We start from the raw sequence: 17,505 nt of genomic DNA, 5'->3' as shown, positions 1-17,505 counted from the left end.
TCTTCTCCAGAAACGATTTCCTTGCCATTGCCAGTCTACATTTTATATCCTGTCTACTTCGACCATCATGTTATTTTGCTCCCCAAATAGCAGAACTCCTTTACTACTTTAAGTGTCTCATTTCCTAATCTAATTCCCTCAGCATCACCTGACTTAATTCGGCTACATTCCATTATCCTCATTTTGCTTTTGTTGATGTTCATCTTATATCCTCCTTTCAAGACACTGTCCATTCCGTTAAACTGCTCTTCCAAGTCCTTTGCTGTCTCTGACAATTACAATGCCATTGGCGAACCTCAAAGTTTTTATTTCTTCTCCATGGTTTTTAATACCTACTCCGAATTTTTCTTTTATTTCCTTTACTGCTTGTTCAATATACAGATTGAATAACATCAGGTATAGGCTACAACCCTGCCTCACTCCCTTCCCAACCACTGCTTCCCTTTTGTACCCCTCGACTCTTATAAGTGCCATCTGGTTTCTGTACAAATTGTAAATACCCTGCCACCTTCAGAATTTGAAAGAGAGTATTCCAGTCAACACTGTCAAAAGCTTTCTCTAAGTTTACAAATGCTAGGAACGAACATTTGCCTTTCCTTAATCTTTCTTCTAAGATAAGTCGTAAGGTCAGTATTGCCTCACGTGTTCCAGTATTTCTACGGAACCCAAACTGATCTTCCCCGAGGTCGACTTCTACTAGCTTTTCCATTCGTCTGTAAAGAATTCGTGTTAATATTTTGCAGCTGTGGCTTATTAAACTGATTGTTCGGTAATTTTCACATCTGTCAACATCTGCTTTCTTTGGGATTGGAATTATTATGTTCTTCTTGAAGTCTGAGGGTATTTCGCCTGTTTCATACATATTGCTCACCAGATGGTAGAGTTTTGTCAGGACTGGCTCTCCCAAGGCCGTCAGTAGTTCTAATGGAATGTTGTCTACTCCTGGTGCCTTGTTTCGACTTAGGTCTTTCAGTAATCTGTCAAACTCTTCACGTAGTATCGTATCTCCCATTTCATCGTCATCTACGTCCTCTTCCATTTCCATAATATTGTCCTCAAGTACATCGCCCTTGTATAGACCCTCTATACACTCCTTCCACCTTTCTGCTTTCCCTTCTTTGCTTAGAACTGGGTTTCCATCTGAGTTCTTGATATTCATACAAGTGGCTCTATTTTCTCCAAAGGTCTCTAATTTTCCTGTAGGCAGTATCTCTCTTACCCCTAGTGAGATAAGCCTCTACATCCTTACATTTGTCCTCTAGCCATCCCATTTTGCACTTCCTGTCGATCTCATTTTTGAGACATTTGTATTCCCTTTTGCCTGCTTCATTTACTGCGTTTTTATATTTTCTCCTTTCACCAATTAAATTTAATATTTCTTCTGTTACCCAAGGACTTCTACCAGCCCTCGTCTTTTTACCTACTTGATCCTCTGCTGCCTTCACTACTTCATCCCTCAGAGCTACCCATTCTTCTTCTACTGTATTTCTTTCCTCCATTCCTGTCAATTCTTCCCTTATGATCTCCCTGAAAGTCTGAACAACCTCTGGTTTAGTCAGTTTATCCAGGTCCCATCTCCTTAAATTCCCACCTTTTTGCAGTTCCTTCAGTTTTAATCTACAGTTCATAACCAATACATTGTGGTCAGAGTCCAGATCTGCCCCTGGAAATGTCTTAAAATTTAAAACCTGGTTCCTAAATCTCTGTCTTACCATTATGTAATCTATCTGAAACCTGTCAGTATCTCCAGGTTTCTTCCATGTATACAACCTTCTTTTATGATTCTTGAACCAAGTGTTAGCTATGATTAAGTTATGCTCTGTGCAGGATTCTACCAGGTGGCTTCCTCCTTCATTCCTTACCCCCAATCCATATTCACCTACTACGTTTCCTTCTCTTCCTTTTCCTACTATCGAATTCCAGTCACCCATGACTATTAAATTTTCGTCTCCCTTCACTATCTGAATAATTTCTTTTATTTCATCATACATTTCTTCAATTTCTTCGTAATCTGCAGAGCTAGATGGCATATAAACTTTTACTACTGAAGTAGGCGTGGGCTTCGTGTCTATCTTGGCCACAATAAGGCGTTTACTATGCTTTTTGTAGTAGCTTACCCGCACTCCTATTTTTTTATTCATTATTAAACCTACTCCTGCATTACCCCCATTTGATTTTGTATTTATAACCCTGTATTCACCTGACCAAAAGTATTGTTCCTCCTGCCACGAAACTTCACTAATTCCCACTGTATCTAACTTCAACCTATCCATTTCCCTTTTCAAAATTTCCTAACCTACCTGCCCGATTAAGGGATTGGGCATTCCACACTCTGATCCGTGGAAATCCAGTTTTCTTTCTCCTGATAACGACGTGCTCTTGAGAAGTCCCCGCCCGGAGATCCGAATGGGCGACTATTTTACCTCCGGAATATTTTATCCAAGAGGACGCCATCATCGTTTAACCATACAGTAAAGCTGCATGCCCTCGGGAAAAATTATGGCTGTAGTTTCCCCTTGCTTTCAGCCGTTCGCAGTACCAGCACAGCAAGGCCGTTTTGGTTAGTGTTACAAGGCCAAATCAGTCAATCACTGACTGTTGCTCCTGCAACTACTGAAAAGGCTGCTGCCCCTCTTCAGGAACCTTGCGTTTGTCCTGCCTCCCAACAGATACCCCTTCGTTGTTGTTGCACCTACGGTGCGGCTATCTGTATCGCTGAGGCACGCAAGCCTCCCCACCAACGGCAAGGTCTACTATGGTTCATGAGGGATGGAAAGGGGGGGGGGGGGCAGGCCCATTGTGTTAAGCAGTACTAAAAAACTTTGGCAGGTGCACTCACCGCTATGTTGAGGCTCTGTTATATGCCAAACTTAGCCCTTCATTTTGAGTGCTCACCTATCTCGTTCATGATTTAGTCTGTTACATATTCGACAGTCAACTCTCATGATATTAAATTGTAAAAATAAGAAAAAAAGTCAAAGCTGGCAGTTGGTATTGACACATGAAGCGTTTATTATTGCCTCCTATGGGTAACAGGAGGGAAAAAAAGCAAAACATGGAATCGACAGGTAAAGTATTCCTCAGGACAGGAAATTCTGTTATTGAGAAATTTCTGAACGAAATCGTATTCCCATCACAATACTATTAATTCAGACTCTTACAATCTGGATACCCAAAGAAGAATTAGATCAACAGAGTAAAAAGGGTATCATAATGACGTCTGAGGCATTTAAATCTGTTACCCTTATGAGGTCAACACTACCCATCTTCCACTGGAATTCTGCGTACAATAATGTCCAAAGTAAGATATACTGAAAGCTTGGAGAAATGTAATTTAGTCATTCGCCCACCAAAAAAATCAAGACCCTCATAGTAGCTCAAAAAACCGAGCAGTTTTTTCAAATCTTACATAAAACTTGGATTAGCGTACTCTCACTTTCCTCAAATGGGCTATTAAGAGCGCTAACAAAGCTGACACTCAGCGTGCTGGCTAATGGCAGCGGCTGTAAATGGGAAATGCCTTTACAGTCGCTCCCATCAGCCACTGCGCCGAGTGTCGAGTTTGCGCGTATAATGTCTCGTGCAAGAGTAAAAGAACCTATCACATTATGTATATTTTTGTGTTGCATTACAAGGCCGTACACTTAATTCTATTAAGTGAACAGCATAAGACATTACCTACAGTATTCAGCTTACGTAGTAGTTCATACTTAAAAAAGCACGTTTTTAACATTTCATTTAAACAGTGATGTGGCGAAGTTTCGCGTACTTTCTGTTGTAGCTGCGAGGATAGCATTTCTAACAGCGACCGATAACCTACGTACATATAATATGAAACACCAATAACCGTCCGAAGATCAAATGCAATTTACCGGACAGTTAATTTGCTAAGGATATGGCACGATTTATAATGACATTCCTGCCAGTTAGCAGTACTCGTAAATATAATCATACTGATAACTGAACTGATGGATTCCACCTACTTCGTTATTTTACTGTAACCCCGCCTGGAGTATTCGGCAGTAAAAAATAAGTGGCAGTTATTTATAACCGTTAAAATTAACTTCAAAATAACTGTTTGGCCCACCTCTTGCACAGACAAGCGTCTATGCCGACAGCAAAATGTTTCAAAGACTTCAGGATGACGACAGTGCAATAGGTCGTAACAACAAACTACTTTCGATGAGCGTGACACCACGATTGTTTACATTCCTAACAGTTCGCGGGAAAATATTGGGAATGGTGGTTTGAGAAGTGTTAATTTTAAAATAAATTTCCTCTTAGACAAGATGAATTGTGTCGCATGTGAGAATGTGGGTTGAATTTTTTAAAGCACGGAGCGTTTGAATCTAATTTGAGGGCCCGCCACTTAGAAAAATTTCGGGCCGAAAAGAGCAGCCATTTATGCCACTATTTAAAATTTTACTGGCACATTTGTGTTTGATATATCTTGAAGGATAAAACATGCTAAAAATAGACAAAGCTTCGAGGTTGTTAAGTTTTTCGTATTGATTTCAGTTCTTTCATAGATTACAAATTATATGATAACGATGGGAAAAAGTATAATTACAAAGTGCGAGGTGAGTTCTTCAGCAATTTCAACGTAACTGACTTTTCTATATATAAGTTGAAGTGCTCGATGAAATTTACCCCTTGAAATATTCAGTTCAGAGTAGTGATATTTTTAATCGTGTTTGCCATAAAAATTGTGCTGCTACAATTTAAGCTGCGCTCTTACAATACTGCCTAACCACACCCTCGTGAAAAAAAGCAGCACCAAACTTTGGAGGACCAATCTTTTTTTTTATTCTGCTGCATATCCAATAATGGATGTTTGCGATCACATTTACCCAGCCTTGTCTATGTCTATCAACAAAGATCAAGTCGCCGGCGTTTCTTATTCCAGTCCACTGTCTGATGTTGAGGAGCCATGACATTTTTCTCCTGCCAGTTCATCTTCCCCTCGATTATCAGTTTAAAAAGGTGATTCCTTTTATTTCATATCACTTAGCCTAAGTAAGCTGTTTTCTTACGTTTGATTGTGGTTAGCAGTTGGCGGTCTCTTTTTACTATTCTCAAGATCTTGTCATTTGTTCTCCTTGCTGTCCATGGAATTTTAAGTGTTCTTCGATATAACCACATCTCGAATGCTTCCAACTTGTTCACGGCGTTCAGTTTCAACGCCCAACTTTCCACGCCATACAAAAGCACGGACCACACACAGCTCTTCATAAATCTAACTCTGAGGTTAAGGTCAAAGTCAGTGCTTACATGTGAAAGTTCAGCTTAGCTTTTTTTGTAGCTATATGCATGTATATTAATGCCGTTTAAACCATCAACTTAAAGTTCAGCTTAGCTTTTTTTGTAGCTATAATGCATGTATATTAATTTAGTTTAAACCATTAACTTTTACAATTTGTGTGTTCGCACTACATCACATGTCCTATGCTTCGAATATCTGCTGTCACTGACTGACGAGGCAACGTGACATGAGCTATGATTGGCTAATAAAAACGCATCGCAATCTCAGTGCTTCGGAAGCTACCTTGGTGTATTTGGTGGAATTCGTATTTATATTTTCATAATACGAAACTATGCAGTGTACATGTTGCCGTGCGTCAAAGATCTTTCCGAAACACAATGCTTTTTTTTCGGGTTTCGTTTCCTGAAGTGTCGTTCTAAGCCGTGTATTAAACCGTTACCATTCAAAAGATTGATGTTTGACAGCTCCGATGGGAAATAGATTGTCGCTTAATACGGGAAAAAATTTACTTCCATCTGGGATATTTGTGTATTTTCACCACTGGTATAGTCATTTTTGCCTAGGGAAAAGTGTATTTTCAGCTGGGAAAAGGTGTGTTATTAGCTGGAAGATCTGCGATTTCTTTTTCTTCTCCTTGTATACATCGTGTATTATGCAATAAAAATAGAAAGTGACTTATCTGCTGCCTGTGTCTAATCAATACACCTTGTAGCTCTTTAAAAAATGGCCAAATTAACACGAAAAATTGATTTCTTCCATTCTGTTTTTATCCTTTAGCAATGACTATCTGTAATCCCCAAAGAATGGTATCACTCCGCTACAGGATGATTTCAGAACAGTTTCAAACAATTACACTCACGAGGAGGGTACTGGTGGATTTCTTAGTGTTCAACCATTTTCTACTTTCTGAGAAAAACAGCGAAAGAGGGACGGACTTACTTGTCTATTTAATTTAATATTTTGATTCTATATATCTTATAATTGAGTCAAAACTTTTCAATCTTTCTTCTATTTCCACGTTTATTACAGGAAACAACAGGGATAAAAAACCGAAAATCGGTTACTTTAAAAACCTGTTATTTTGAACGGTTTTAATAACCAGGTTAAATTGGTGTAGAAAACCACCGATACAACTGAAAACTGGTTGTTTCAGCGACAAAAGCCATACCTAGTGCGGGTCAAAATGTTGCTGAGGCGACAGTCTCGAGAGAACACCAGACATGCCGAAGCTTTTACTCACTTCACTGCCCGAGACCTAAGTGAGATGGGTGAAATAAGATAAAATCGGACAGACTGAGCATGTGCATCTCTTGCAACAATTTTGAGGAAGCGCGATTCTAGCGAAAAATACTATGAAGGAGCGTTGTCAGCACAACCACATTCGTTGTGAAACACAATAACCTATCTTTCAGTTACAACGAAATCGGGTCTGCGCGAACGCAGTCCCGACTACCAAAAATTATGCACCCGGGTTACCCACATTAGGGGTAATCGCAGGGGTCAGCCCAAGCGAAGTGCAGTGGAAGAGCCTCGTCCTGGAGGAACCGCCTTCATGATCACGGTATCCCCTGTGCCAGGTAAGTATGCTTTCACTTACAAAAATCCGATACTTTATCTCATACGGTGCGCATCATACGAGTCGAGCGCGTATCGATGGTCACATAAAATGTGATCTATCCCACCACAAACACTACCTGAAACGAGAGAGAACTGCAATGGTTGACGTAAGGTACTACTCTATCGTGTTCCGAATGGACAGTCAGCTCCATCTGACAAAAACACTAATCTGGTATGACGAGGTTCAGTCGAATTGGACCAGCAAACTCTGTGTACCGGCGGCAGATGACACACAAATCCCACAGACCGCGTACGCGCTCTTTGTCCCCCCCCCCCCCCCCCCCCCCTACCAAACACCTGGCCCGCTCGCTCTCTCTACGCTGTTCTGAATGCTGTTGAGCTGGTACGAAACTTTCTCACGTTCGCAATAAAAGGATCATATCTGTATTCTGCACTGTAACAAATACCGCGTATTGTGCTGTTATTGCTGCACTAGGAAAGCCACATCTAGTAAGTATAAAATAGACGAAATGGTAATCTGAAAAACATTTCGGGCTACTACGTTACCGGTACTTTCAGACAACTGTGCGTTCTGTCATATCGCAACGACGAATTTCGAAGACATACTGATGTAAAATACAAATCGTGAAACGCTAATTTCTGTTTTGTATCACGCTTTCCCAGCTTATTGCGTCCAGACCCGGTTCAAATGGCTCTGAGCACTATGGGACTCAACTGCTGAGGTCATTAGTCCCATAGAACTTAGAACTAGTTAAACCTAACTAACCTAAGGACATCACAAACATCCATGCCCGAGGCAGGATTCGAACCTGCGACCGTAGCGGTCTTGCGGTTCCATACTGCAGCGCCTTTAACCGCACGGCCACTTCGGCCGGCGTCCAGACCCGGACCTAGGGAGGTCAAACTAGGGCATCTGCCCCAGGCGGCAATTCCGGGGGGGGGGGGGCAAATTCATATTCTTGGAGAAAAAACAACAACCACCTTGTTTCACAAAGCGCCTAGCATCCAGCGCGCATTGGTCTGTCGATTATTCATATGATTTTGAAATGCGTCCCTGTTGGTTTTTGAACACATTCTAAGTTGATTTCTGAACGCATCATAAATCAAGCATAGTGCACATGAAGTCTCTGCCATGGGAATCCCCGTTGCATCTAGAAATAAAAAACTTTCCCACAGACAAAAGAGATGAGGCTATAAGAGCTGACCTTCATTAACCCGAACGAATCAATGCCAATCGCTGTTTGTTTATGTGGTTGATGGCCGTGCGAATGATCAGCGTTGTTATAATTAGTAGGGAAATACATATATTCAACCTACCAGACTGGAAATAAACGACAAACACAATAATAGGAAAAATCTTATCGGCGTTTACCACGAAAATTGAAACTCTGACAATATTTTTTTGCCGTATTGCTACACTACTAAGGGCCAGTTCTACAGTCCCCGGTTAGCAGCCGCATAAGTTCTATTCTTGAAACAGCGCGGAAAATGTATTGTACGAACACTTCACTTCATAACGCCTCACCGGAGAATAAATGCACGATAACTGTGGACTCTGGAACGTTTAGTCAAGTCAACTGGAGAATAAGATTTAACAATGGCAGGAATAGTTACAGAATTAGTGATGACAAGATTGTTTGCTAAAATCACGAATTTATACAAAAATTTTGAACTACTACTTTTCGATCTCATGCTTAAGAAACTGAAGCGTATGAATGAAATGTGAAACTGTTTCCTAAAACAAAACTGTTTGCTTGTACTACGCCTAATAGGCATTTGATATTGGTACTTCGTGGATTATATTCTGTCGCGTTATTTACGTATATGTGTTAAATAAAAATGACCATTTATGTCAAAACAGTCTCGCTTATTTGACGTGTATTACAATTGCTACAATATTAAAAAGACCTATTTCGTTTTATCTAGCCGTGTCAAAATACACGAAATCAAGTCGAGGAACCTCACAAATCTTGGGTACTATTCGTATCAACAGCTTTTTCGGTATTAGACAACGAACGACATTTTAATTTTTCATGTAGCAAGATGTTTCACGAACTTTGATGACATAATAGATTCTTTTGCAGAAAGGAAATCACACCATGTAAAGCTATAGCAAGATTACAGAGAAAAAAATCCTGGGACCTGAGGATTGAAGAAATGTGCACTGTCTTGCTTGTCTCTTGTCTTTACTGGTTTTATGTGTCCTATATTTACTTTTATGTCACAAAAAAGAGAAAGTTACTAGCTAATACGCAATAAAGAGTGCAAATTTTCTGATGAGTTCTGACTTTCACAGTTCCAAATAATCCGATCCAGTATTAATTATGAATTGTATTCTGTCACAGTATCCACAGCAGCTTGTATCATAGCCTTCAGTTCGTCGACGTCAGCAACTGGTGTGACGAAGACTCTGTCCATGGTATATCCCCAGAAAAAAAAAAAAAAAAAAAGTCAAGGGGCGTAATGTCTGGAGAGGGGAGTAATGTCTGAATCGGTGGATTGGAAGGAACGGTCCAACACACTGGTCACCCCGCTCTCGAAACATTACGCCCCTTGACTTTTTTTTCTGGGGATATATAAAGGACAGGGTCTTCGTCACACCAGTTGCTGACGTCGACGAACTGAAGGCTACGATACAAGCTGCTGTGGCTACTGTGACAGAATACAGGTTAGGAAACACCTGGCGGGAATTGGAATACCACCTTGACATTCTCCGAGCTACCAAGGGAGCACATGTTGAGGTTTACTATCGTAAGTGGTCTTCAAAAAAAATAGTAACACTAACCTATGTAACGGCATCAAATGTAAATTATTACGTCAAACTGTTATTCTGTTATAAATTTTTATAATAAGGGCAAGACTTTGTGCTCACCCTGTATATTAATCCTTTTCTTTAGCAATACAGGTATTCACTACTTCTTAAAGTAATGTTCTGATGTGGTATTCCACTAATTTTATGATGTTGCTTTGATAACAATATTCACACAGAAATGGCGAGTGAGAGACGTGGCCCCGACGGGACTTCAGGAATTCACACAGAGGTGGCGCTCCCCGAGACACGACGGACGGGTGTGCTACGAAAGGATCAGTATATGTTTTCTTCGTCAGACGAAGATACTGATGCACTGGACCTTTTGTGACTCTTAAATGCTGAACAGTGAAGAACATACTGGGTACATCTGTTATGGTCGACAAAAGAGGAAGAAATACAGCGCACTCAACATAATGAAAGAACATAATATGTACCACGAACGATTCCAGCATTTTACAGTATGTCTCAAAAGTGTTTCTGTATTGCGTCAGACAATGAAGGACAGCATTCAGAGGAAAGCAATGAAACTTGAATGGTTTGATCATAATTCCTATCTTTCTTATGATTTTCATTTGAACTTAAGCCTAAACATTGTTGATTTCGTAAGAGATGTTCCATATATTACGAAACCCCACTTTTACGAAATTTGATAATCCGTAAATATTTCACTGCTGCACACCAGAAATTCCTTGTTACAGGTCATTGTTTCCTACCATTCGATAGTGACTTTGCCTTTAGAGAGAGGAACAAAATATCCTTTCACCCAAGACAACTGGATTACAATCATTTCCAAGGCCAAGGACAACGGATTCCTTCTGTGCAAGTTGGGACCAGAGGATTTCAGGGATCTTGACGCACCAGACCACCGGTTGCAGAGGCTCACTCAAAATAATTGAGTATTTCATCTGCCAACCCCATCAAAAAATGGGGAGGAAAAAGTCGTAACATCCAACAACCGTGGCTTTGTCGAAGCGTTGCAAGGAAGCCAAGACGTGCTGGGAGAAAAAATTTGCCGCTAGATAACTTCGTAACTTCAAAGGAAAGTGACAAATGCATAGTAAATTTCCACGCCTGTCTGTAAAATCCCATTGACTAAGGACAGAAAATGCTGTTATACTGACTGTGCACGTTTTGTGTAATTGCAACAGAAATGGTGTTACGTTTTTCCGTACCCTTTGCTGCTGCTTATGCTGATTTGTACTGCAATAAACACTGCATGTTTTGACCGGTCTTGTACTTTCTTAAAATGTTGTGGTGTTGTGATCTTCAGTCTGAATATCGGTTTGATGCAGCTCTCCATGCTACTCTATCCTGTGCACGCTTCTTTGTCTCCGAGTAACTACTGCAACCTACATCCCTCCGAATCTGCTTACTGTATTCATCTCTTGCTCTCCTTCCACTACTTTTATCCTGCACGCTTCCCTCCAGTACTGAATAGGTGATCCCTTGATGTCTCACAATGCCTCCTACCAACCGATCCCTTCTTTTGGCCAGGTTGTATCACAATTTTCACTTCTCCCCAATTCTATTCAGTACCACCTTATTAGTTACGTGATCTACCCATCTAATCTTCAGCATTCTTTTGTAGCACCATATTTCAAAAGCTTCTATTCTCTTCTTGTCCAAACTATTTATCGTCCATGTTTCACTTCCAAACATGGCTACACTCCATAAATATACTTTCAGAAAGGACTTCCTGACACTTAAATCTATATTCGACGTTAACAAATTTCTCTTCTTCAGAAACACTTTCCTTGCCATTGCCAGTCTACATTTTATGTCCTCTCTACTTCGACCATCATCAGTTATTTTGCTTCCCAAATAGCAAAACTCATTTATTACATTAAGTGTCTCATTTCTCAATGTAATTCCCTCAGCATCACCCAATTCGACTACATTCCATTATCCTCGTTTTGTTTTTGTTGATGTTCATCTTACATCCTTCTTCCAAGATACTGTCCTTTCTGTTCAGCTGCTCTTGCAAGTCCTTTGCTGTCTCTGCCAAAATTTCAAGTAATCGAAAAGTATTTCTTCTCCCTGGACTTTAATTCCTACTACCCCAAATTTTTCTTTTGTTTCCTTTACTGCTTGCTCAATATACAGATGAATAACATCGGGGATAGGCTAAAACCCTGTCTCACTCCCTTCTGCACCGCTAGCCTCCCATTCGTGCCACTTGATTCTTATAACTGCTATCTTGTTTCTGTGCAAATTGTAAATAGCCTTCCCACTGTCACCTTTAGAATTTGAAAGAGAGTATTCCAATTAACATGGTCAAAAGCTTTCTCTAAGCCTACAGATGCTAGCTAGAAACGCAAGTCTGCCTTTCCTTGAGCTGTCTTCTATGAGAAATCGTAGGGGTCAGTATTGCCTCGCGTGTTCCTACATTTCTCCACAATCCAAACTGATCTTCCCTGAGGTCGGCTTCTACGAGTTTTTCCATTCTTCTGTAACTGATCCGTGTTTGTATTTCGCTGCCATGACTCATTAAACCGATAGACTTTGATAATTTTCACACCTGTCAGCACCTGCTTTCTTTGGGATTATTATATTATTCTTGAAGTCTGGGAATATTTCGCCTGTATCGTACATCTTACTCACCAGGTGGAAGGGTTTTGACATGGCTGGCTCTCCCAAGTAGCTGTAACGGAACGTTGAGGGATGAAGTAGTGAAGGTAGCAGAGGATCAAGTGGGTAAAAAGACGAGGGCTAGTAGAAATCCTTGAGTAACAGAAGAAATATTGAATTTAATTGACAAAAGAAGAAAATATAAAAATGCAGTAAATCAAGCAGGCAAAAAGGAATATAAACATCTCAAAAATGAGATCTACAGGAAGTGCAAAATGGCTAAGCAGGCATGGCTAGAGGACAAATGTAAGGATGTAGAGGCTTATCTCACTAGAGGTAAGATAGATACTGCCTACAGGAAAATTAGAGAGACCTTTGGAGAAAAGAGAACCACTTGTATGAATATCAAGAGCTCAGATGGAAACCCAGTTCTAACCAAAGAAGGGAACGCAGAAAGATGGAAGGAGTATATAGAGGGTCTATACAAGGGTGATGTACTTGAGGACAATATTATAGAAATGGAAGAGAATGTAGATGATGATGAAATGGGAGATACGATACTGCGTGAAGAGTTTGACAGAGTACTGAAAGACCTGAGCCGAAACAAGGCCCCGGGAGTAGACAACATTCCATTAGAACTACTGATGGCCAGTCCTGACAAAACTCTACCATCTGGTGAGCAAGATGTATGAGACAGGCGGAATACCCTCAGACTTCAAGAAGAATATAATAATTCCAATCCCAAAGAAAGCAGGTGTTGACAGATGTGAAAATTACCGAACTATCAGTTTAATAAGTCACAGCTGCAAAATACTAACACGAATTCTTTACAGACGAATGGAAAAACTGGTAGAAGCCAACATCGGGGAAGATCAGTTTGGATTCCGTAGAAATATTGGAACATGTGAGGCAATACTAACCTTACGACTTATCTTATAAGAAAGATTAAGGAAAGGCAAACCTACGTTTCTAGCATTTGTAGACTTAGAGAGAGCTTTTGACAACGTTGACTGGAACACTCTCTTTCAAATTCTAAAGGTGGCAGGGGTAAAATACAGGGAGCGAAAGGCTATTTACAATTTGTGCAAAAACCAGATGGCAGTTATAAGAGTCGTGGGGCATGAAAGGGAAGCAGTGGTTGGGAAGGGAGTGAGACAGGGTTGTAGCCTATCCCTGATGTTATTCAATCTGTACATTGAGCAAGCAGTAAAGGAAACAAAAGAAAAATTCGGAGTAGGTATTAAAATACATGGAGAAGAAAAAAAAAACTTTGAGGTTCGCCGATGACATTGTAATTCTGTCAGAGACAGCAAAGGACTTGGAAGAGTAGTTGAACGGAATGGACAGTGTCTTGAAAGGAGGATATAAGATGAACATCAACAAAACCAAAACGAGGATAATGGAATGTAGTCGAATTAAGTCGGGTGATGCCGAGGGAATTAGATTAGGAAATGAGACACTGAAGTAGTAAAGGAGTTTTGCTATTTGGGGAGCAAAGTAACTGATGATGGTCGAAGTAGAGAAGATATAAAATGTAGACTGGCAATGGAAAGGAAAGCGTTTCTGAAGAAGAGAAATTTAACATCGAGTATAGATTTAAGTGTCAGGAAGTCTTTTCTGAAAGTATTTGTATGGAGTGTAGCCATGTATGGAAGTGAAACATGGACGATAAATAGTTTGGACAAGAAGAGAATAGAAGCTTTCGAAATGTGGCGCTACAGAAGAATGCTGAAGATTAGATGGGTAGATCATATAACTAATGAGGAGGTATTGAATAGAATTGGGGAGGAGTTTGTGGCACAACTTGACTAGAAGAAGAGACCGGTTGGTAGGACATGTGTTGAGGCATCAAGGATCACAAATTTAGCATTGGTTGGTCGCGTGGAGGATAAAAATCGTAGAGGGAGACCAAGAGATGAATACACTAAGCAGATTCGGAAGGATGTAGGCTGCAGTAGGTACTGGGAGATGAAGAAACTTGCACAGGATAGGGTAGCATGGAGAGCTGCATCCAACCAGTCTCAGGACTGAAGACCACAACAACAACAACAACAACAACAACAACCAATAAATTGTGGTGAGAGCCCACATCTGCACCTGGAAATGTCTTAGAATTTAAAATATGGCTACTAAATCTCTGTCTAACCATTATATAATCAATCTGAAACCATTAGGTATCTCCTGGTCTCTTTCTCGTATACAACCTTCTCTCATGACGCTTAAACCAAGTGTTAAGGTTTCTATTTCTGGAATAAGTGACATAAAAAACCTGAGTGTTCCCGCAGCACAAAGCTGTAACTGTAGAGATTCAATGTTGCTAATACAGGAACATAAAAAAGTGTTATTTTTTCGAAGATATAATTGTGAAATAACTTACAAAAATAAGCAAAATAGCTTTCTACCTCATCAAGAAAGCCCAAATATGGAAGCATAAAGTAGGTAAGCAAATAAATAAGCATAAAACAATGTAGATCGCATGACACTTTAGTTGTATCAACAGTAGAATAACATTTCTCATTCGTTGCTCGCTGGAACACAGGCCATATGTTCGAGAAAACGTGAACGAAAATAGTTTTTAAGTGTTTTGTGAATGAAACTGGTGGTGTAGACAAGAGAAATTTACGTATACAGTTAACTCTGTCAAGGGATTTGCAATTGTCTACGTCTAGTTTTACAATGAAAATATCTCTTAATGCAATATTAACTTAAATGTGGTTTTAACTGACTTCACAGACCACAAGTAAGAGAAACGAGTCACAAATCCACTTAGAGCACGACCATAATGTCTATGTTGCTCGTCATGGCCAAACGTCAAAATGTTATCACTTACTCGCGAATGAAAATCTCCTTCCACCGATAAAAACAATTTCGATATGTTAGCTACATATCTTACTATGTCCTAAAGCCCACCAAACGTAAACTGAACGGCGACTACATTCTTCACTGCAAACTTTTCAAAAAATGCTCGATGGTTTACTTATTTGGAAAGTATCACAACTGCGAGCAATAAAGAAACTGAAACCAGTTCACTATCAAGCTATGACGCCAGACAATAAAATGTCGAAATATATATTTTGCCAAACTCTTTCCTCAAAATCGAATGAGAAAGTTGCATAACAGATAATGCGCAAATTCGAAAACTGTAGTTTTTAATTTTTTACGCGAGAAGTAAAAGTTTTGCTGAGAAATATCTACACAGACCAATGCCTATATAAAACAATGTTTCTTGAGGCGAAAAAACGGACGTGGTGCGGACAACAAAGCGAAATGTCCCCGCTACGCCACTCCGTGTAAACTGCTGCTTTTGTTAACATGGAGGTTGCATGAAACAGGACCACAACCGCGGCACACCGTTGCTGTGCGAATTGGGCCCTAGTAATAGAAATGATTCTCGAGGACGGTTGGTAGGTTGGTTGTGAAGGGAGAGGGGGGGCTAAATGCTACGTCATCGGTCCATCGTCCCGATTAAAATAATTCCACAAGGGTGGGTGTAAAATAATTGAGACACGCAAAATACAACTGGAAGAAAGGAGAAAACCACAAGAATGACAGAAGGGCAACAAATACTAAAATGGACAAAATCAGCCAAGAAAATCACAGATACTTGAGAAACATGTAGAAAAGATCAAAACAAGAAAGCAGATTACCATGGCTGGCTGACCATGAGAATAAAAACGAGACTCCAGCCACTCTGCAATACATCAAAACCTCCACCCTAAAAGTACTAAGGTGGAGGACACAGAGGGATAAAGGACATGCGCTAAAACTTAGATCAAACGATAAAACCCACCGTCACGAGTAAAACGTAAAACTAAAGCTACTGTTTAGGCATTTTCGCCCACGCCGAAGGTAGGGTGCTGGGAAAGTTAAAAGTCCGCCACAGAGCGGCTAAAAGTGGGCAGTCCAGCAAGAGGTGGACGAACGTCATTTGTGAGCCACAGGGACACCAAGGTAGGTGCTTGTGACGGAGCAGGTAACCGTGCGTTAGCCACGTATGGCCATGCGGAGCCGGCAGAGGACAACTGATTCCCTCGAAAGGACCGCATGGAACACTTCCACACATTCATAGTCTCCTTAATGACACGCAGTTTGTTGAGTGTATTGTTATGCCATTCCATCTCAAGCCGGAAAACCCTGCGGCATAAGACAGAACACAGGTCAGTTTCGGAGATGCCCATCTCCAGAAGCGGTTTACGCGTAGCCTGTTTGGCCAGCTTGTCGGCAAGTTCGTTTCCTGGGATTCCAACGTGTCCTGGGGTCCAAACAAACACCCCCGAACGACAGGACCGTTCCAGGGCATAGATGGACTCCTGAATGGACGCTACCTAGCGATGGCGAGGGTAGGACTGGTCGATAGCTTGTAGGCTGCTCAAGGAATCAGTACACAGGAGAAATGACTCACCAGGGCATGAGCGGATGCGGTCAAGAGCACGAGATATGGCCGCTAGCTCTACAGTGAAAACACTGCAGCCATGTGGTAAGAAGTGCTGTTCAATATGTCCTCCATGAACAGACACAAAGCCTACGTGGCAATCAGCCATCGAGAAGTCAGTGTAAACCACGTCAAGGCCCCAGCACATGTCGAGAATCGAGAGGAAATGATAGCAGAGAGCTGCATGGTTAAAGGAGTCCTTAGGGCCATGTGAAAGATCCAGAAGAATCTGTGGCCTAGATGTACAACATGGAGGTGTACATGAATGGATTTCAAGGAGAGGTGGTAATGGGAAGGACTCCAGTTCAGACACAAGGGACCGGATGCGAACTGCAATCGTAAGCCCTTAACTGGGTTGCTGATGGGGAGATGAACCGCTGTAGTTGGGACAAGGAGCGTTGTTGGAAAAAGGATACGGTAAGTTGGATGTGCAGGAGAGGTATGAATGTGTACAACATAACTTGCGAGCAGTTGTGCATGCCTAGCCTTCAAAGGCGGGCTCCGGCCTCCATCAGGACATCGCAATCGCTCTAAATGCTCCTGTCACTGCGCGAACACCACAGTGGTGCACTAGGTCTAGTAAATGCAACAATGAGGGCGCCATCGAACCATAAATCTGACTCCTATAGTCAAGGCGGGATTGAACAAGGGCTCTGTAGAGCTGCAGCGGCGTAGAGTGATCTGCACCCCAGTTGGTGTTTTTCAGGCAGTGGATAGCATAGAGGTCCAGTTGGTGTTGCTCAGGCAGCAGAGGGCATAGAGGTGCTGCCAGCACTTATATTTAAGCTGACGAAGATGAGGTAGCCAAGCCAATCAGGCATCGAAACACAGTCCTAAGAATTGATACGTCTC

The 17,505-nt window shown here is 41.1% G+C and overlaps 1 protein-coding gene and 1 non-coding gene across 2 annotated transcripts in view; both read right to left on the bottom strand.

The window, feature by feature from the left end:
- LOC126424913 (26S proteasome regulatory subunit 6B) overlaps window positions 1–17,505 on the bottom strand; it is a 241,483-nt gene that overhangs the window by 89,717 nt on the left and 134,261 nt on the right. The gene's annotated exons all lie outside the window — the stretch shown is intronic.
- LOC126425420 (U1 spliceosomal RNA) lies at window positions 6,686–6,848 on the bottom strand. The gene has a single exon (XR_007576289.1). It is a non-coding gene; the product is annotated as a U1 spliceosomal RNA (small nuclear RNA).

The sequence above is a fragment of the Schistocerca serialis genome, chromosome 10, assembly GCF_023864345.2.
Source record: "Schistocerca serialis cubense isolate TAMUIC-IGC-003099 chromosome 10, iqSchSeri2.2, whole genome shotgun sequence".
Lineage (NCBI taxonomy): Eukaryota > Metazoa > Arthropoda > Insecta > Orthoptera > Acrididae > Schistocerca > Schistocerca serialis.
The sequence above is the reverse complement of the archived record's forward strand: the minus strand, read 5'-3'. Positions and strand labels throughout refer to the sequence as shown.